The sequence below is a fragment of the Meleagris gallopavo genome, chromosome 8 (assembly GCF_000146605.3).
Source record: "Meleagris gallopavo isolate NT-WF06-2002-E0010 breed Aviagen turkey brand Nicholas breeding stock chromosome 8, Turkey_5.1, whole genome shotgun sequence".
NCBI lineage: Eukaryota > Metazoa > Chordata > Aves > Galliformes > Phasianidae > Meleagris > Meleagris gallopavo.
This window is the reverse complement of record NC_015018.2, coordinates 3,615,922-3,638,142: the sequence shown is the minus strand read 5'-3', so window position 1 is coordinate 3,638,142 and position 22,221 is coordinate 3,615,922. Positions and strand designations below refer to the sequence as shown.

At 41.9% G+C, this 22,221-nt stretch overlaps 1 long non-coding RNA gene across 2 annotated transcripts; it reads left to right on the top strand.

Annotated features, from left to right (window-relative positions):
• The first annotated feature begins 7,718 nt into the window (after nucleotides 1-7,718).
• On the top strand, nucleotides 7,719-22,221 carry LOC109368984. 2 transcript variants are annotated; one of them, XR_002117535.1, is made up of 3 exons: nucleotides 7,719-7,801; nucleotides 15,171-15,365; nucleotides 17,046-22,221. It is a non-coding gene; the product is annotated as an uncharacterized LOC109368984 (long non-coding RNA). The 2 variants fall into 2 exon arrangements; XR_004160440.1 differs by lacking the exon at nucleotides 7,719-7,801 and adding an exon at nucleotides 13,915-14,002.

Below are 22,221 nucleotides of genomic sequence, written 5' to 3'. Positions count from 1 at the left end.
CACAGGTGACTCTGCTGCGTGGAAAGCAAAAGGAAGGCATTGATCAGAAAGTTACCCACTGAATGTTGGTAGCATGTGTTCTTATACATGCAGTTTATGGATGATGAGTTTTCAGCCACAGCTGCAAAATTAGTTGTTTGTGCTGACTTACAGCCTATTCCCTGATCCACTTTCTCTTCTTTTCTTTTCTTTCCATAGGAAAGACAATATATTGTTTTAACATCTGCTCCAGTTTTTACCTTACATCATAAACCACTGTAAATGCACACTCACACAGAAGATGAAGACATAGATCCCAGGGAAAACCAAGCTTTGGGGGGAACATCGACATGGATGTGACTGGATACTTCTTTTTACGAGCTTTTTGCAGCCTTGAAAGAAGCCCTCAAAGTGCAAGGACCCGTGGAAAAAGCCTTGCATGTGCTTTGGTTGCATATTTGCATTGCCTTCCAGGTCCTGTCATGGTTTCTAGAGCTAGCCCACATATATCACATCCAGAATCACAGGATGAGCTCAGCTTCAGCAGAGACATGTTGGTGGAACAGAGTTCCATGAGATATCTTGTTAGAAGCCCGCCACCCATTTGGATTTGGGCCGCCCTGGAGTTGCACTTCTAGATGAGTGTTTTGCAGCTGATGTGCAACTTTGATTAATGTTAACTAAGGCCATTTACATAGTGAAAAACATGTAACATTTGCTGTCTCCACAGAAAAGAAGAAAGCATTTGCGTTCCAGCATCTGATTGCAGACCAGACAGCTAAAATATTATCATATTATCTACATGTTAAAATTTATCTTGTTTCTTGCAAAGCTGTTTGATAAACTTGAGTGCTTTATTAATAATAATGCAAGCAGCCCTCACTCACCTTAGAAAACGAGCTGTTCAGATGCGTGGAGATTAATTTCTGTGTAATTACAGACAGGTGTCAGATACCAAGGTCTTATAAGAATACTGCTGTATAGAAGCCAGCAAAGATTACGGGAAATTTGAGACAACTCCTGAGGGAATTCAGTAATGCAAAAGATGCACCATTAATGAGTCACATAACTGCAAGTACCTCAATATGAAGGACTGCTGTGAAGGGCTCCAACAGACATTGACATAAATGCTCCATGGAGCATGGATCTCTCTGCCAATAAGCTCACTTGTATGCTGCTCATTAACCAAGCTCCAGCCTGTCCAAACATTCAGCTGCTTCCAGTAATTCTAGGTTTGGCAATCCTTGGGATAATGGTTTGGGGTTCTTTTTTATTTCTGGAAAGAAGGGAGGGAGGAGTTTTCTGTTGCTCAGCTGAAACTAGAGTTGTATAGTCTCGAAAAGAGGAAATGTCTCCCACTATATGTTAAGTCCTAAAATAGCACACCAAAAAGTTTAAGTTTATTGTGGTTATAAAAATCTGGGCTGGCCAGTATTATTTTCATTAGATGACATGTGGTGGACATACTTTGGAACAGTCTTTTTGCATTTATCAGGGGAAAAAAAGAATGAAAAAATAAAACTTCTAAACAAAATCACACAGAAAAAAAACAAGCACAAAACTATGGAAAAACATACAGTACAGTTTCATCTTTTCAGCTACAGTCATCGTGGATTTATTTTAGGTTTATTCCTTGCTCTTCTTTATATTTAATAGACGTTAGAGATTTTAGGTCCTGACTGACCTCTGGCCCTGGAAGCAACATTTGTGACTTGCAGCATCTTGAGGGTTTGCACTGGCACTAACCCTCGCATACAGCATCTGGCATAAGGGAAAAAACTAGTTTAGTATACAAATAGAGCTATTTGTAAAGTTACTGCAGCAAATGCTGAAGAAATTCAATTTACTTGACTCAAAGTTTTTGGTTTTTTTCCATGGGAAATGTTAGTTTTTCATTAATACTTCTGCCTTTCATATCCAATTTACTCAAGAAATAACACAGCATGCTTCTTTATTTCTTGCTTCCTTATTTCTCAAAGAATAAGCATTCGTAATGACTTTATGAAGAAGACAATACTGACAAGGCTAAACATAGAGTTTCTTATAACAGAAAGTGACTAAATACTTAATTGCTAATTATAAATTAAAAAAATAAAGAAAAAAAATAGAGAAAAGGAAGGCTTTAGATGGGTTCTTTTCTAGCTTTCATTGATACTTAAGGTCTTGTAAGTCTCAGGAGCTTAATATTTTCTAAAGTGTGAGATCACGTGTCAGATTCCGGCAGCTCTGCTATAGTCCTGAAATTGCTTAGCCAGCTCCCAGAGGACTTCTGATGCCCGTAAAACTCCTCCTAGCTCAGCTACTTCACTCTAGCTTAGGCTAAAAGATCAAAGAATCAGGAACAAATGGAATGATCTCCTTACAACTTCAAGGTAAACCTAATTTGCTGTAAAGCTGCATGAAGCAAGTAAGATTCATCCCACTTGTTTTCTTCACCGAGCAGAGCTCTGGAGATGCAAAGATATTCTCCCACATGCATACAGCTGTGCAGAAAAACACGGTGCTGAGATGAGCTGTAGAGCAGCACAAATTCCATGTCAGATTTCAGTGTATAAGCTGGACCTCAATACCTGGGTGTTTGTGCTGCTGGATTTCTAATCCCCAACCATATGTGACTGGATGAAACTCAGTGTGGAGGAACAAAACTTCCCAAATTCATCTAATTCCAGGTTTTTGCTCAGGCTTGGCCACGAGAGGACAAGTCTCAAGTCAGACACTGGCATAAGATAATCCTGGATCATTACAGGAGAAGGGGAACAGCCATCAGTAATACGCACCAAGGCTAGGTCCAAGATCAGTAGAAAAATGCCTCATACTGTTCAGAGTTACACAAGGCCTGCAGGATGCGAAGCAGCCTTCTGTAATTAAGCCCTTCTATACACATGCATTTCTTCTTATTTCTGCTATTAAAAGCTCTTTTATTATCACACAGTATTTCTGTCAAGGTTTGTGATTACATTTTAATTCGACAGCACTTCGTCACATGAAAAATTAAATAAGGGCATGTATTTTACGTATCTCTTATTTTAGTGATTAAATACTTTGGGCAAAATGTGCATTCAGAATTAAGCACTTTGTAATTATTAACTAGGCTAGTTACAGGATATAGTTTGCTGGAAATATTATCCTGCATCAGACACACATTTACAAAACCCCTATAAGCCCCTGTTGAATGGAGAAAGTTGCCTTGTTTGGCTATTCCATTGGAAGAGTTTTGCTTTTGGGTATCATCTGAGTGTAACTATCAGTGAACGTCTGTAATATACCTTCCAGGACACAACATTACAGCAAAAGCTCTATTCTGCAGAAGTCCACTTTCATTCCATAGCTTTACGGGGGATTTTTCAGCACCTTGTACTTGTGGTTTCCTATAGGACATGAGGCCAAAATCCATGTGAATTCAATTACCTTGGGAAAAAAACTGTACTGTCGTTTCAGCAGTGCATTGCTTATTATGACATTACTACTACTGAAGGGAAATGAAGAACTAAACAGATACCACTTATGGCCATGTCTCTACCAGGAAATATTAACCAAGGTTCGCTATGATATCACTAACATCAAATAGGAGGTTGTTCCCATCAACAGTTAAGTCACGTTTGAAGTTGGCATGCCAAGCATGAAATGTATCTAAGTGGGAAAAAACTCAAGTTTAAAGAAACTTGTGCACCTTTCTAATCTGTTCAACAGCACAATAAACATTAAGGAAACAGTTTGGCACATATTTAATTGACACAGTACCGTTTTGTGTCAATACTGCATTTGTTCTGTTCTGTAGAGCAAGAGATGTGCAAATCCTGCGATATTACACAGTCCCAGGCAGGCTGGCAGACCATTCACTGAGATACAATAGCTATTGGAGCACAGTTTCTAGATGGATAGAAAAGGTTGCCATACTCCATGCTTTGTATATAATCCATACAATAAACCCACATCGGAAACATAACCCAAAGTTAACTCCCTCTGGTGCCTCAGCCTTTTGCCCTGTAGCAGATCACACTCGGCATCCTATTAATATTATCCCCAGCTGCCAATCTACGGTGGCAAAGCACAGCCTGCCCCTAGCAGCAAACGAAGAGATGTGGCATTTTGTAGCAGACACCAATGACATGCACGTTTCGTGAGCTCTCTCTACTGACGTTTTCTGGAAATACCACTGTGGTTAAAAGCGAGCTTTCGAAGAATGGTCAGGTCCCGCTAGCTCCTTCCTTGAGTTGAAATGTGCTTCTCAGAAAGTACGACCACTTTTTAAAGAAAACTGAAATTATCTGCAACTCCTGGAGCTTTCCAGGTGAAAAAGGAGGCGAAAGAATTATATCTGACCAAATCAACCCCATTGGGTCATTGGTACATGAAACAACGGCGCAAACTTAAAAATGAGTTTTCCAAAGAGCAGCAGAGTTAAATGAATCAGTTGGTGGACAGGAAGAAAGAGGCTGGCTCGTTCCCAGGGGCTGCTCCCAGCTTTTTGCCTCTCCGGAAATGTAAATGTCGTGCTACATAGAGTGTGCATCCATGTCAGCAAAGTGACTGTATCCAGCATTTCACGCGTAAGTAATTGCTGGTGTTTTCCTGCAACCATCTCCCAGGTCAGGTTTTTCATACAGGATATGAGCTATGTAGAATAAACATCCCCCAAAACAGGGAAAAAAAACCCACTGGGATGATAGGATACTTGCCCTAGAACTAAATCCACATTTGAAAGGAAGCTCTCTTTGGCCAGCTACAATCTAAAATGCCAGGTGGCAGAAGAACTAATAGTCAACATTCAAAAGAAGTCAAATACGAACTGCACCAGTACAAACCACTGGTAGGAAGGTCCTCATCAGTTCTACACATCTGGTCTTTCCTGCTTGCTAGGAGAGAGATCCACAAAAGGGAAAGGTTTACTACTACCATTTAAAAGAGAAGCTCATCCTTGATGAAGTTTTAAACATCAGCAATACGATTCTCAATTTCTGTTATCTTCCTTTTCTCTAACACGCTTTTCCTTCGCAAGTCACCTTGTGGGTTGATGTAATTCAGTTCTATACTTATCCTGACCTAATTCCTTATGTAATCTTCACACTTCTCTTCCTCGTGCGGTGAGGTGTGGGGGGTAAGGAGCTTGTTCTGAGCAAACCAGCACAAGAATTAGGTCTGAAACTTTCGGGGACAGATTTACTTGGGACAGAAAGCTTTACTGATCAGCTTTCATAAATAAGCTAGCTTCACATTCATACACCAAATATACTCTTTCCAGGCATTAATTGGATATAAACCTCACCATAATACACTCCAACTCACAGTTGATATCACAGTTTTGAAGAATAATTTTCATCTATTCTTTCTGCTTTTTGTCTTTTCCTCAGGCTTCAAATGTACTAGATACCATTAGGACTACCAATAACCCCTGTTTTATTGAAGATGTCAAATTTCTGCAGAACAGAAATGAATATTAATGAGCACTAGAGCAATAAAGATTTCTAAGCAATAATAGAAACAACAGACAATCCAGAAAAGCATTTCTTCATATTACAAAGTTGCTTACGTGTATATTACAGAAGCGATACCCGTGACTCGAGCTTACAATTAATATTCCCAACTGAAATGTAATGGTTGCATTCAAATACAATTCTCATTGCTGAAACTTATATTTCCTAACATCTTATATCTGCTAAGGTTATTCTGATATCCAGGTTGAACCGAACAAAATCCTCAAGACCTCCAAAGCACAGCATAAGATTAGAGTCAGAATTCATCATCGCTACTTGAAATATTTTTTGTGGTGGTATGGGTTAACTGACATTTTCAAGGCACGTCCTCAGGGAGCCCTGACTTTTCTGACCTTGCTAATTCCAGTTTAAATTCCTTGGATCCACCACTGAATTTCAGCGCTGTTGGACTTGACTCCTGGCCTCTCTCTACAGCCTCAGGGCTCCATGGTTGGAGTTTTATGTCTGGTTTTGAGAGCTAGATGGTACCAGCATAACAGTGCACCTACGGAATGGACGAATGTCCTCACACCCACAACATTTGGGTTGTAATAGAGAAGCCAGACAGCTCACAGGAGGCATTTCCAGTGAGGTCACCAAAGAAGGCCACGAGAACTACACCGTGCTAATAATCTCACTTACAGAGGGATATAACGCACAATGAGTTCCATACAAAGTGGGGTTATATTTACCCAGTGTATTAAGAGCCTAAAAAATGGTAACAGTGCTCATGCCCAGTGAGCCACGGTGCTTATTAGATACATGAAATAAGAAGGATTCCTGGAAATACATGTTTGGGGTACTGCAATGAATCTGAATACTGCCTTTCAGATGGTTTTGGTCCCGCGTGGAATTAAAATTTTGTTTGTGATCCCACAGTGATCTTCTCAGTACAGAAGAGGCACAGCCCACAGCCTCAGGAGATTGCAATTGGAGACTGTAAACTTCTTTTGTGAATGAAAATTTCACATGTGAAAGAAACACGATCCTCAGCTTTAACAACATATGGCAATGCAAACTTCAATTTGTCATATGTGACTTGCCTTTGCCAAAAACCTGCGTGTAGATGGGAGGCTAAGAGAGGTGGTGAGATTGAAACTATATGTTTTCCCCGGGTTATTCCCCTTATAGTTCTTCTCTTTTTCTCTCATTCCACAAATCCAAGCTTTACAAATGTGTCCATACATCCCCTCCTTTACCTGGTGCTTCCCACCACAGGCCTCACCTGCTGCCTCCCTCAGGTGCTGTGGGCTAGGAAGCTTCTACAGCCAATATGAATTCCACACATTAACTCACTTTCCCACGAAGTGACAAAAAAGAGTGGCTCAATGTCAGTACTTTGTGAGGATAATCCATGAATAAAAGGGCATTTCCACTCTCAACACGTGCTAGCTCTCTCCCTGAAGCAAGCCCAATCTAATTTCAAGAGAAGGATTATTTCAGATGTACCAAAGCCAAGTGCCCCTCCAAGTGGTGCGTAGCAGCTGAGGCAGGGAATGTGCAGACTGTAACAGAAGCAGGGTGAAGTTTGCAGAGCACATCCTCAGCCAGTGCCTGAAATAGGTCATTCTGCAGCAATCTCCTAGACGTTGTGCTGGAGAAAATAATTTTTAGCTTATTAAGTAGACTCCCTGTTTTGTAAAAGAAAAATTTTAAGTGCTTTGAAGAAAATCCAGTGGAGGTAATTTTGCATTGACTTCTGGGTGAATACAGCAGGGTAGAGCTGTTTATTCCCCTTTCTTACAGTTGTTTATCAAAGAAGGTCTGCCAAATTTCAGCCTCAGTCAGAAGAGTGGAGAACATCCTTTGCTGCAAACAGTTCTGTGCTGTTGCAGCTAAATTCCCCTGTCCTTAGTCTGTTTAAAACTTCATGCTACAAGTCTAGCTCTCGATATGACTGCATTTAAACATAAGTTACAGATTTATTTGTTTATTTATTTAACAAATCCACGTGGTATAATGAGTTCAATTCATGTGGTATATAAGACATTCAATTGTCTTACAGCTGTCTTAAGCGAAAGTCACTTTTCGAGGAGAAAGTTCTAACAAAACATTGAACACTATAAAAGGATAGGAGCCAACTGGGAAACAACCCCAGTAAGCAGAAAAACTAAAAAAGTGGCTGTATGGGAACTGTTGAATCATGGCCTGAACCTCTGATTGATCATCTGAGGCAAGCACTGAGTCAGCCATGGAGCACAGGTGACGGCAATTCAGCTGTGTGACAGGAAGGGCTGGAGCCTGGCTGCACCTCTCCCAGGCCCCATTTAAGGGCTGACTGACGCTAAGGAAGGATCTTTTTCTGGAAATCCCTCTCTTTGGAGTTTTTCTACGAGCTCAGGACACAGGTATGCATTTCATTTATTTTTTATTATCTCCTTCCACCACAGTACTCTTTCTAACTATAAAACCTGTAAAATACCATCGTACCCACACCACTCTGCTAACTGTACATCTGTTGATTCTACAGTGGCAAATAACATGACTTTAAAAACCATCAAGTTTACTACACTGCACCTCTTGGTGCAAGTTCAGCTTCACCTACTCTGGAACCAAAAGTTCATCGAATCCCTACAGGTGTGGGGAGCTTTGCTGAACCCTCTGCTAGTTTTTTCTTCTTTTTCTTTTTTTTTCCTATTTTCTATTGCCAACCCTTCATCCCATGCAAGCTGTTACTCTGTTTTATGCCTGTGATTGCAGATGTAAATGGCAGGACTATGCAAATCTTCTCCCTCTCCACTTGTTTTTACTTTCCAAGTCTTTACAACAGATTTATTTTAGCTCCCCTACACATGACATGGAAATAAGATAGTCTTCACGTTAACTCAACAGCATTTGAGGCACTCAGATATTCTGCAAAATCTTAATCAGACCTGGTTTCGGCAAATCTGACACAAAATATACTCTTTTTGGAACAGACTAAATTTACTCAGTAACATTCCTGCTAGATATTTAGCCCTTAATGAGCACTTTCTTCCCCTGCCACTGAAATCATTGTGCTTTATAAATGGCCTGTGCCATCTAAGAGTTCACAAATTTACCTTAATTCTGATTTAAATGACTCTCCAAGGAAACTGATGGAGTGACTGTCTCCTGTAAAGGAAAAGCTATTCTGATTTGATTGTGGTAGTTCCTTCAATATGTGTTTCCAATACTAATTTACTACTTGGCTTCTATCTTTTACTTATAATGGTATAGAATATAAAAGACTTTCTCTATTGTAGAATTATCTGCAATTTTAAAGCATTAATTATATAAATTAACACCTAAAAGTAATTATTATTTTGAATCTTCTCATCTATGAAATGCAATTTAGCCATTAAATATTTGTGATGAATCTCTATAGAATTACTTGAAATTATATTTCATCCACCTCTTGCAAAGAAAATAAACTTACACATTTGGTGATAAAAGACAAATTCAGTATCGTGTTACCCTAACACCAGTTATGAAAATCAGCTCTGACACTATTTTACACTAGAAATGCAAGCACACGGTTAAGTCAGACCTATGTTTTAAAGCCGTGACAACCCCTAGAAAGGGGGGAAAACAGGTATTTTTCTCCCAGTACCAAAAAGGTAGCTTGCTACCCAAGTTGTCATACCTACTTCATCTGGATTTAGTTCTTTTAAATGACTTCTTAAAAAATTATTTGAACCAGTGCCTTTGTGATCAAGCCAAATGATGGGTGCTTGTGCTAGAAAAATAGGCATAAAGGAAAAATACCTTGGGATTAAATACTGTTCTAGATTACAACTGTGAATTTAAATATAACTGTAGAAAGGGGGAAACTATCTCCTTGGGATTCTCAAACCATCCCAGCATGCCTAATTCATTCCACTTGATCAAGGGCAGATCATACTCGGAGCACTGGTAAGGTGACAGTGTTGTCAAGGAGCTGCTGACATTTATTTAAATCGGGACTTAGTCTCACTTCAGTGAGGGTCCTATGAAAAGGACATCTCTCTAGGAATAAATCTGATGTTTTCCCAGCAAAACAACACACAGTACATGCTATCAGTCAAACATGTGTTGTTTACTACACGCAGGTTGGGCACTCTGTATAATTCACAGCCCAAACATGTCAGATTCTTCAGCTCACAGGGAGATGGACTTCCCTGAGCAAACCTCAGCCAGCTTCCCCCAAAGTCCTGCTGACAAGCCAGAGCCTGGTATTTTTTTCCAGTGCAATGTCACCTGTGGGTTAGGATAGCCAAACAGAAGCCTCTCCTCATCTGCATTGGGTTTCCTGTGCATTTTTTATTCCTCATTCACGGTGATACTACAAAAGGAGATATCTTTATGCTTTTCTCACTTAGGAACCTCTTGTTTTGTCTCCAGTCCAGTTTTTTCTCCACGCATGTGCTTTCCTGAAAAGTGCCAAACAATTTAGCATCAGCATTTTTAACTCTATATACTGTTCTACACACTCAGCTCACCTCTGAGATGTGAAGGGCGGAACAGGCTGTGGCTCACCAAGACTGGAGGTCTCAGGGCTTCTCTCCCCAACATCCAAGACTGACGTGTGTTTGAACTGTACTATTCTAGCTCCTAAACAGACCAGTCTTGATATAAACACCACGGTATGTCTTCTTTCATGGCACTTTAAGCGCTTCAAACGATTTTGCAGCCCCGCTACCTAAGGTTAATTGCAGTGATTAAACTTCTAACCTTGTTAGAATAGATTTCATATTTGCTTCACCATAATTGTTTTTCACAAAATGCTCTTGATTAGTGTAAACTATATTCCTTTAATTCTTTCACTAATTGCATCTGGAACATCTTTCCAGCATCTAGCCTTGGGCTCAATGTCAATCCACCTGCCTATACTCACACCTATTAGTCTTTTCAGCTTTTTAAACACTGATATTTTTTTTTTTACCTACTCCTCCAGAATTTCACCAGCATGATTAAAATTTAACAGAAATCAGTTCTTGTCGTTTAAAAGTTTCCTTTAAATTTCAATCTGCTTATGAACCTGGGAAATACAATTTAAATTTTCTCTATGTAATATCAGTATCTTCCTCACAGAAATGTATTTATTGACAAGATTTTTAACGTAAAATTGGAATGAGTAAACTTAATATACAAAGATACTCTTTGAACAGGGTAAAACAAAAATATCTAGTCAGACTAGCCAATAACAACAGCATAGCTGAGAGGCAAGAGCAGGTCAAGTTATATAGTAAACATATACATTTTAAATATAACCCTGATTGCATAGCCTCCATATCCATATATAACTTTTTTGAATACCCAAATTAAGTGTAAGAAAGGCCTTAAGAAAGGAAATGCTATAAAACATGTAGACGGCAGCATGTTCATTTGGAAGATTTGGGGTTGGTCTGCATTTACTTTTAAGTAAAGACAAAAACTTCCACTGAACACTGTCAAGATCTGGGGAAAAAATAGGTAGATTTATACTTATCTTCTCCAAGACCCGCTATTTCCATAAGAAGTATTTAATTTCAAATAGGCTTTAAATCAAGCAGTCTAAATTTGGGCAGGCAGACCACACAGTACAACAGAGTTGTGATGGGGTGTTGTTGCAGTTGAGGGAGTAGGAATCAGGCAGGCTAAAGCAAGATCTTCATCCCAGTAATGAAGAGTCAATTACCTTTATGAAAAATGTACTTTAAAAAAAAAAAAACATGTAATTATGAGGTCTCCTCACTTGTGCTCATCTTTGCAAAAGATGACTCCCCTCAGCAGCAGGGCACTCCAAACCACATTCTGATGGGCAAACAGCACAGCTATGTGCAGTAGAGCCAGGAGAGCAGACACAGCAACACTTAATGAGGGGCTTGGCACTTGATTCCTGTATACAAGAAGCTTTTCTATCCTTTCTTGTGAAAGGTTGTTGCCATCTAATAACTGCTAAGGAAAAAAATTATGGCATTTGTGAGGTAGTCTTCATAGCATATGGATAGTAGGGTGTGTGGGAACTGTTAGGTCATGGCCTGAACCAGTGGTTGAGTACCTGGTGAAGCCAGCATCACACAGGTGTATTGCTTCCACCTGTGCTCCCAGGGCTGACTACAACCTCTCCAAAATCTCATTTGAGGGTTGGCAGCATCAGGAGAAGCACTTCTAATCAGAGATTCCCATTCCTTTGGAGTGTTTGGCAAGCCCTGATCCTTGCCAATAGTTAAGTGATTCCTTCTTTGTTTCCAGATTGTGACTGCTACCTTTCTTGGGTAATCCAAAACTAGTTTAAAGCAACTGCGTCTGCTATCACCTAGCCTCCCCTTACACAGGGCAATAGACCAGGAGGTGGAAGTGCACTGCACTGTTTGTACTTAGAATAAACTTACAAATTATACTGAGGTTATGCATGCTGAACTCTATGGCTTATGAAAGCTAGGTCACTGTAGCACACCAGAAGAAAGATGAGGGCAGAAGGCACTGACATTTGTCAGGTTCCACTCGCCATGCAGGTTTTTCAAGCTGCTTTGGTCTTGTACAGAGGAATTTTAGCCTTTTATACTGCACTCTCCTGCAGAAAGGAACATCCCCACTGTTATTGTTCTTGGTGGAATTGACTCTGTTATCACTCTTCTTCACTACCATCCTTCAGCAGGAGTGGCCAAGAGTGGCCTCCCCAGTAAGCAGCCCAGCTGATAGCTCCAGCTGTCAGTGTACCAAAGATGATTCCCTTGTTAGGAAAGGGAAGGCAGCCAGGAATAATACACAGAATACACTTTTCCTCTGGAAAAGCCAGAGGATCTCAGGGAGTAAGTGCTCAGAAACAATTCTAGGATAAGGCCAGGGAGAGACTGTGAGCCGTCTGAACTGGGGAGGAGGTGTGTGGAAAACATTTTTTAAATTTTGCCTAAAACTGAACTATGGAGTAATATAAAGGGGTGTGCGTGCACTCTTCCACTGCACTATCAGACATCAGTATCCAGTTCTTAAAGTACAGCTTTCCTTCATTTCTTTGATTCTAGCAGTGTTCAGAATATAACCAGTCCTGGGTGTGGTAGCTCTGCCATTCCCAAACACACATCACATTTACGCACCTTTTGTGTCTAAATCTCAGTGGGCTAGTCTTATTTTAATGTTTCTTATTTTCAGTATTTTCTTAGCCAATGTAAGATTCTCTTAATAAGAGGGAGTGAGATTAATTCTTATTTAAGTAACAATCAGCTCCTCTACATAACCTGATGCTGAGTCTGTTCTCTTTCTCCATGTACATCATTGCCATCTAGTGTTACCTTAGGTACAGAAAAAGGGAAGGAAGATGGTTACTAATTCCCCTGTGAGTCAGTGGTAATGTTGACAGCACATGATGAAAACACACTAGCAAAAAGCAGGAGTCAGAATTGCAGTACAGTAAAGCTGAACTGTAAAGCAGGCATTATCAGAGAATGGTTTCAAAAGCCAGATAGTTAGAATGACTGATTTGGCAGTTGTTTGTAGAAGGCACTTTATGTGGCCTATTACATTCAGCTTCTAATTCAGGGTTTCAAATAAGCAAATGCAAGATCTAAGAGGACTGAACCTGAAGAAAAGCTCACAGTTTTGTTCATTTACAAAATGCATATTATTCAGCAATCGTCCCACCTCACATGCACAAACTGAAACCTAGCAGACAACCTGTCTGATGCTGTCAGATCCTGTAACTGTCAGAAAAAAGTCTTTTTTTTTTTTTCTTTGAGCTGTTCTATATATAGAGAAGCTTCCCCTGAGATATGTTTTTATTCAGACAGCATGGGCAAAAATATATATTCAAAAATCAGGTTATGTCAGAATGTGACCCAGAGGAAAGTGCTGGCCCAGAGAAATGAATGAGGTGGATGAGTGGGGAGTTGTAAGAGCCCAACTCATCCAGCATCAAAGGCAGACTGCTCTTCTGAGAGCCTGCAAAGCATGGATATACTGTGTTGAGGGGAGCCAAGAGACCACAGCATGGGTAAATCTAAATCTTTTCTACTACAACTGAAGTGCTGTGGCAGTTTGAATGGGTGGATCTGAGATTGTTATAGGCATAGCATTAGGAATAATCTGAAATCTACTCCTTATATTTCAGTTAATAAGTTAGCATATCCCATTATGATCCAAGTCTTATTACTCTTTGCAAGTAAGAAATACAATTAATTTGTAAATATGATAGAAATCGAGATTTTTACTATGGAAACAAGTGGTAAAACCTGCTCAAAGCTGCCACGCACGTGCATGTCAGTTTTCACAAGGCTACATACTGGATGAGTTCTATGCCCAGGCCTCTCTGTAGACCAGAACAGAGACTCAAGCCTTAAGTAAGGGAAAGCAATTAAAATAAATCTGAGTGTGCAGCTGCAGAGTTTGGAAAGCTTAATATGGATGCCTTCATCCGTCCCAAGTGGATTGCTTTGACACATCACAGCTATGTTTATTTGCATCATTTTTTATATGCTGCTTTTGCAAAAGAAAAGTTGCTTTATTTATTTATATGGCATTATTTTTTTTTTTAAAGTGACTCTGACATCCTAATAAAAATGAGAAACTTGTTAAACTTACAACAGGGAAGAGGAAGTGAGAGGAACAACCTCAGAGCATTGCAAAAACAAGTAAGGCACTGCTTGTTTTGAATGAGCCCACTCATTTTGACCATCTGACCGCTCCTTTTATGGACAAAAACGAGGTTTTTCCCATGCTTTCCTTTGTGACTATGCAAAAATAGCCTTTGTTTTTGGTCTTGTAAGTCACTTAGCATTCTAGAATAGATATTTCTATTCTTTACTAAAAAATTTCTTCCCCCAAAACGAGCGTTGCAACTACTGCCACATTCTAGTTTTTCTGACACTGCTTACACCACTATTCACATGATTATTAAAACAAATTTCTAAATACAAGACCAACAATAGAATCTCTGGAGATTGCCTAGGCTGGTTATTGCATGGATCTACCGCTCCTCCTTGTTTTTAAGGGACGTTGAGGCTGTTGCCTAATGCACTGCTGTCCTGTGCTGACATCTTCTGGGCCCTGCTCAGACTGCACTAAAACAAACCCTGCAGCACACGCAGAGGGTAACTTGTGTACCCTTCAAACTCTGGGCATTAAGAGACTTCTGGACAACAAAATAACTCCTCACTCTTCTGTTCTCTGGTGTTTTGGCATCAATTCTGGCAGATGACCTCGAGATAGCTCCACAGGCATCCTGGGTCTCCCCAGTTTCCCTCTGAATGCCCAAACAACTATAGAAAAACTGCACTTTTCCTCCCTTCCCTTGAAAGACAATGGGCTCACAGTACAGGAATCAGGAGTCTCCCTTCCGTTATGTAATGCTTGAAAACAGTCACCAAATGAGATCCCGAGCTGCCTTTGGGTTCAGTCTCCAGGTACCAGCTCCAAGATCAAGCTTTTTGCCATGCAAAGTGCTAGCCAGGGAACCTCACCAAAAAACAAGGGAACAGCTTAGTGAGGTTAACTGCTTCCAGAATCAAACAGCTGCAGAACAAGAGGCTGTGCAATTTAGTTTTTAAGGTAAGCTGCACGTTTTAGTTTACTTAAAGCAGAGACCTGAGGATGGAAGTAAGCTGATCAGTAACTTCACCCAGCCCTCAACCACTGTAGCCTCATAGGTAATGAACTGGAATAATGCAACTATGGTGTGTCTGGAGTGGATGAATACTCCTAGCTTAATGGAAAGGACACTCCTTTTAAAAGTTCTTCTTAAAGTGCAGAATTCTTGTATAAGTTGAGCCTCGTGTTTTGTTTTGTTTTCCTCTCCCACAGTGCAGGAAAAAGCTATGGTGTCAAACAGGCTTTATTCAGAGATGCTGCTGTATCAAAATGCAGGATGTTGAACCCCTAGGTTATTTCATCCTTTGCTACACACAGAAAACAAACGGTCATGGAAGAAACAGCTGCTGCAATTGGAGGGAAAATGTGTGAGCTCACAAAGGAGAGGGGAATACTTTCTACTTGCAGGTAAGACAGATTTAACACTAATTCAACCTCAAAAACGTACAATAAAATCTATGCTTCCTACTCTTTGCTATCTGGAGTTGAATGTGATCCACGCTTGTTCTACAGATGGAGTGACCTGGCAGAGTTAGATCACACACATTGCCAAACAAAGCCCCCTACCTTGCAAGGGAGACAGGGCAGCCCACAAAGCACAGCTGCCCTGAACAGCTCATTAGTGGATGAAGCTGTTAACACACCTATCAGTGGAGATGTAAGGGAGAAAACACATTATCAGATTAGTAACGCTTAAAAGATAATTTCTGGATTTGTAAACTATCCCATGCAGTGCTCAGGTTTTTGTATGTTTCAGTAAACACAACTTCAGTGGAATTTGAGTACATTGTAAAAGTGGAAGTGGTCAGGTGAAGAGATGCTGTATCTTTTCCCAGAAGGCTAAGGGGCAAGATCAGTGTGGACAGGCACAGCCAACAGCTTTGTTCTTTCTAGATGCACTGTCGTGATAATTTGATTCTCTTCTTCAACTTTTCACACTAGAGAAAAATCCTGTGAAATGTCTCCTTCACAGTGTTCTTACCCTCTACTCTTGCAGTATGTTTTGCAGAATCGGTGGTGAAGCCCTTGGTTCACAAGCTGTGAATTTAGAGCAGCATTACCTGGAAGAATGACCTATCTTACTGTTTTTAATTGCTGTCGTCTTAGATACTTGCAGAACTCTGCTAGAGAAAGTCAGCACATGCCATGACTTGTGCTTCTGATCTAATAGCTATACATTAAACATGAGAGAGGAAAAAAAAATAGACCAGATGCAATCATAGATTTCCAAATGTTGCTTTTAAGGCATACACCGACAAGGGGGACTCTTCTACAATTTTATAGGTCAAAAATAATAATTCCACAGAGAAGGATATGAGTGGGGGGGGGGGAGATGAGTAAATCATTTCTGCAGCTGAATATGCAGAGACCATTCAATGCTGTTAATCCATAAAATTCATGAACAGGTATCAATTTATGTTCATATTCCACTGCTGTTCTGGCTCCTTTACATCTCTGGTTTTATGCTGTGTTCAAAATCCTGTGTTGCTTATTAATTTTTCTTAACAGAGGGGTAGTTAGGAGACTTTGCTGAGCCACTAAATAAAAGCCACAAAAGCAAACAAAGGCACGTATACATAAAACAAGCTGACAATCCATAGTGACTTCTACTTAAAGCCCAGGATTGGGAGAACCCATGGAACTACAGAGGCTGGATACTGGCATTTCCACAGCGGTGCATATGGAACAGGAGAAAAGAAATGATGACAGGAGGAATGTACATAGAAAGTGTGAGATGGGTGCAGATATGGGCATTAGGATGGGGTATGGGCAGCAAAGAAGGGGAGTGCTGGGAAGAAGTGAAGAGGTACACTAATCAGCACGAGCCTTAGGGAAATATAAACTACCAGAATAACAACAGGAGAACAAATTATAATTTCCGCTACCGTGCACGTTTCAGGATGGTTTGCTGTACTGCTCAGTAATGCTCAGCTATAGTGAAAGCTCAATATCTGGTGGCTACATATCTCCCTTCTTATCTTAGACACAGTGCGTTGTAAAAATTATCCGTGTTTACAGTCCATTCCAGATGATGGGATTAAAAAAAAAAGGATTAAAAATGCAAGCCCTATTCGTTTTATCTTTCAGAAAGCACACGTAACAAGGACAATTTATCACCCGAAGTTCTATCTACTGTGCCTTTCTTTGTGAAGATGCAAAAGAAATCCTGAGCATCTACTTTATTGAAATTCTGTTATTGTGAAATCACACACAGTGGGAGACTGTGGGTTTATATTGAAAGTTACCAAGGTGGCACCGAAAATGAAGCTAAGAATTAATTGAGGATTCAAATGTAAGTAGGTGACCATGCAATCACTATAAAAACCTTAGCCAAATAAGAAATGTTATCATTCGAATTAGAACTTATTTTTTTTTTTAGTGACAAAACTGTATTACTCAACTGCCGTAATTCTTGTTAAAAGTGATGGAATAATTGCTTTAACTCCAACAAACTGAACTCCTATTTTGTCTTCAAAATATTAGCAAAAGCCCAGAGCCAAAGGATTCTAAGTCTGTACCAGAGAACAGCACTTCAAATGTTCTGTGTGTCAATGTGCAACAGACAAAGGGATAGGAACATTCATATCTCATGGCGCAGATGCAACTATCATAAGATTGAGACTCGCTCTTCAATATTTCTTTTCCAGACCTCAGTTATGAATGACAGTAGGTAGGAAAAAAATTAGTTGCAGCACAAGCGAAAGAAGTTTCGAAGTTGTAGTGGAAATGCTGAGTCACGGTGTGAAGCAGTGACTGAGCACCTGGTGGGAAGGCAGGGCCAACCTGGGAACTACTAATGGAAGACAGCGCTCAATCAGCTGCTCTGCTGCAGGAGCTGATAGAGGCGTGTGAGCAGCCTGCAGAAATCCTGCAGGACAGAGCTGCTGGGCCACGGAGCCAAGGCGCCGCAGGGCTCACTGCCCTTGCTCCAGCCTTGCCGTGACTTGAGAATGGGCAAGGAATGCCCTTTCCCACCATGCATCCACGTAAATGGTCCTGATTGCCTTACAGTGTAAGAAGAGGTCTGCAGAGCTGGGATGCCAGCAGTCCCCAGGCATCTGCACTGCCGGCTGTTCCAGCCTGTGCAGGGCTAGCACCAAGAGGTGCCCATCTCGGCTCCAGCAGAGGCCAGGCAGCTGCCTCGGGTCCCTGTGGCCACCACGGGGGGGAAGAGGTTCCGGTGCTGGCCGAGGCCTCATCTCACACACCAAACTCCTGGTGTCTGTAACAGGAGGAAGGTGACACGTCAGGAAGAGCACATCACTTCCTTGATGCAAGAGACGGTGGTGGCTGTGTGAGTAAGACAGAAAGCCCCGCTGTGATCCTGGGCAGGGAAGGGTCACCTCAAGGCCACGGCAGTGGATATGGGCCTTCCTCTGTTTGTGGGGATGAAGGAGGATTTCAGAGTGACCAAACCTTCACACACCCCAACACGCGTCCCTGCTTTGCCTTGTCCTCTACGATAAGCAGACGGCAGGACAGAGACATCCACTCACAACCTGGCTGCGGTGAGTTGCCCTGGGGTCCAGAGACAATCAGGCATCTTTTGACTTCTGGAGGAATGGAAAGCTTCAGTATTTCTTAGTGTACTGTGTGGGGAGAGCAGGTGGGATGATGGTTTTGGCAGCCCTGCTTGTACTATGACAGATTCGGTTGCTCCCTGTATGGCACAGATCCATGCAGGCATTTGGAGGGCTTGCTTGGAAAGTGCTGAGACAAATGTGCCCCTGGGTCTGAGTGAACCTTCTTCTGTTGTACAGGAGGTTTCTGCTGTTCTTGGGCTTGCTTGTCTTCTTCATCCTGGTCCTGCTGCAAAGGGACATCCTCCACGGGGTCCTGCCTGCAGAGCTGGCAACTGCCCTTGGCAGCCGTCCACCAAAACCTGCTCTTTTCTGATTCTAGAATGCACTGCAGCCCTTCATCGTGGCACTGTTAGGTGTGCCCAGGCATTAGGTGTGCCTGCCCTGTCACTGATAACATCAATGAAAATCCAACTCCATTCCAAAATGTCTCATTTGTGCATGGCAATCGTTAGACCCCATTGACAAATGTCTGTTGTACCACGTGAAGGAGATAGTGAGATTCTGGAGCTTAGTAACAGGAGTCAGAGTTCTCCGAGCATTGAGGAGGCCCCAAATGACAATCCACATGAGTTGCATCTGTATGATCACGATTCAGATGTTCAGCATGAGCAAATACATAACCTTTCTTGTGGTGTGTCTCCCAATATTTCCCTTTTTTTGTTTATTAAGAATTGATTTCAGTGTTTGATGAATACACTCAATGATAGCTTGTCCAATGGAAGAATGTGGAATGCCTGTAGTATGTCTAATCCCCATTCCTGGAGGAAAGTTTGAGTGGCCTTAGAAGGATATGCAGGTCCATTATCTGTTTTTTATAGTATGGGGGATCCCCGTTACAGCATAAGCAGATAACCAGTGTTTACAGGCATTACAACTGCGTTTGCCTGTATGTGCTGTGGCAAATATGTAAGAAGAATGCCTGCCTATTGTTACGTGTACATATCTTAGATGGCCAAATTTGGGAACATGAGTGACAGCTGTCTGCCACAGTTGAAGAGCAGCTGTGCCACGGAGATTTGTCCCAATTTCAGGCAAAGTCTGGGCATGTTAGAATAATGTTATGGGCTTGATCCACTGTCAGCTGGAATTGTTTTTGTAAAGCTCTCCTATTCTGATGGAAAAACTGATGGGAGAGTCACGCTTGTGAAATAATTGAGAGGTAGCAAAGGCGACTTGATCAGCCTTATGGTTGCCCTCAGTTAAAAGACCAGGCAACGTAGTGCGTGATTGAATATGTATAATGAAATAAGGAAGAGTACGGTGAGAGACATAATGTAAAACTCACACTCTTCTGCCCATTTTCCCACAGACCGCATGACCGTGCAACAACAGGGAGTTTAGATCGGCATTCTCTCGCCCAGTGCAGCCCCCTCCTGCATGGGAGACAGGGTTGAATTGGCATATCACAAGCATTTTCATTTGCTTGCTTAGGCTTTTTGCAGTCCCTTTGTACATAACCATACAATTGTAACAATTTCATTTCCTGCTGTCAGGAAATGAAGTCAGGCTGCCAGCATGTCTGCTAGCAAGGCCATTTTATGACCTACCGTGCCTACGTTTTGACAGGCTTCAATCATATCAGTAATGGATGGATCTGCATTCATTACGGATTGTAAAACTGTTCCAAAGTCCACATTTGCATTTTCTATTGCTCACTGCTTAATCAAAGCATCTTGGGCGGCTTGATTTACTACTTGTCTCTCCGGCATATTTTGTCAAGCAATTTAATGTAGGGCTCAGCAGCCCCTGCTTAATTGATGTAAATGAGGCATTAGATGAATTAGTATCAGGAATCCGACGGACGGCGTGCATCACCAAAGTTTTCACTTGTTCAAAGCGCTGCCTATCCATCTGTGCCTGGGCCTGAGGTGTTGCCCAGATCCCCTCCCCCATGAGTTCCTCCATGCCCATATGATTTAAGTTATTGAAATTGTTCATAGCCTGGACGGTAGCCTGCTCTTGGTATTCAGTCATAAACACTGTATATTGCATGGGAGACAAGATCATTCGTAACAAAATTTTCCAGTCATGAGGGGTCGTAACAAAACTGTCACCAATTGCAACCAAAAGATTACATGTAAAGGCAGACTGAACTCCATAACCTCTGGCTTCCTTAGCTCCTTTACTCCCTCATAAGGCAGGGATTCCCACTCGAGGGGCTGATGTGGATGATAAAGCACAGGAAAGGCCTGCATCGTTTCAGCATCACCCCGTGATACTGCTTCTTTTCTGCACCGTTCTAAAGCACCGTAGTACGTTGTAGAAGAATTTTTCTTTCCCGCACCCTTCAATTTATCATCAGGAGGGAAAATGTTCGGTTCGTCTTCCGGATCTACTGGACCAGGATCAAAAAGTTCCGTCCTTGTCTTTAACCAAGTTACATGCGGGCTGCACAGACGCAGCAGCAGGCGACGTAGGCGGGGCGGAGGGAGGCTGCGTTACGGCGAGCGTCGGGGGCGGAGGGCGGGAGTGGCGTGGCAGCGGTTGGAGAGGAGCTGTGTTTTCTCTTCTCCTCGGCCGTGGGCGGTCGGAGCCGCGGATCGAATCCGGGCTGCGGCTGCTTTCCGGGCTGAGGGGCAGCGGCGGGGGTGGCAGGGAGGGCGATGGGGAAGAAATTCTTCCTTATCGCTGCCGGGCCGGACTCGCTCAGCCTCGGCTTCATTTGCTCCACGTGGTCGGCGCCGTTTGCAGCGTCTGATGCACGCACTCAGATGTGAACGATCCTAATCGTTTATTACAAGTGCTCACATCACTCCTATGCGGTCACAAGTTTTCTAGCTTTCCGATCCTGCCCTACAACTTTCCCATCCATATTTACATCTCAACAGAGCAATTTACAAACGCTCCTTAGCCGTTCACGCGGTCGATTATCCACTCAGAGTCGTGAGCCGTTCTTTCTTCTTCTAGAAGTGTCCTTAGTTCTCACGCTGTTTATCTTGCTCCACAGCTGCTGCTCTGAACAGTTTTTCTGGTATTCCCACAGGGCAGGGATTTTGGCAGCCCTGTATGACAGATTTGGTTGCTCCGTCTACGGCACAGGTCTGTGGGGCAGTTTGGAGTGGTTGGTTGGAAAGTGCTGATATAAATGTGGCCCCGGGTCTGAGTGAAACTACTTCTGTTGCACAGGAGGTTTCTGCTGTTCTTGGGTCTGCTGCAGCTTGTCTTCTTCATCCTGGTCCTGCTGAAGAAGGACATCTTGCAGAGCTTGCAACTGCCCTTGGCAGCTGTCCACCAAAACCTCTTTTCTGACCGCAGCACACACTGCAGCCCTTCATCATGGCACTGTTAGGTGTGCCCAGGCATTATGTGTGCCTGCCCTGTCACTAATAACATCAATAAAATCCATCAAAATTACAAAACGCAAGAATATACACTATCACAAGAAATGCCTCGGAAAGCAAGTTCTGAGCAAAAAACAAGGGTTCAGACAACCCATCGCAACTGCTAAATGAGCTCTTGGAGAACTCTTGGGTGGCATTTCTGTGCTTTCACCTATGGCGACTATATCCAATTTCTACTCCAGAGCTAAAACCTTTACGTTCCTGGAAAAAAAAAATTTTTTTTTTTTGTAAGCTTGTTCATCAATTGGCTAAGGACACTCCAGGGAACAGTGAAAAACATGTAGCCTTGCGTTCCATTGTGTTAAGGGAACGTGAAAATAGCTATCAAGAATTGAAAAA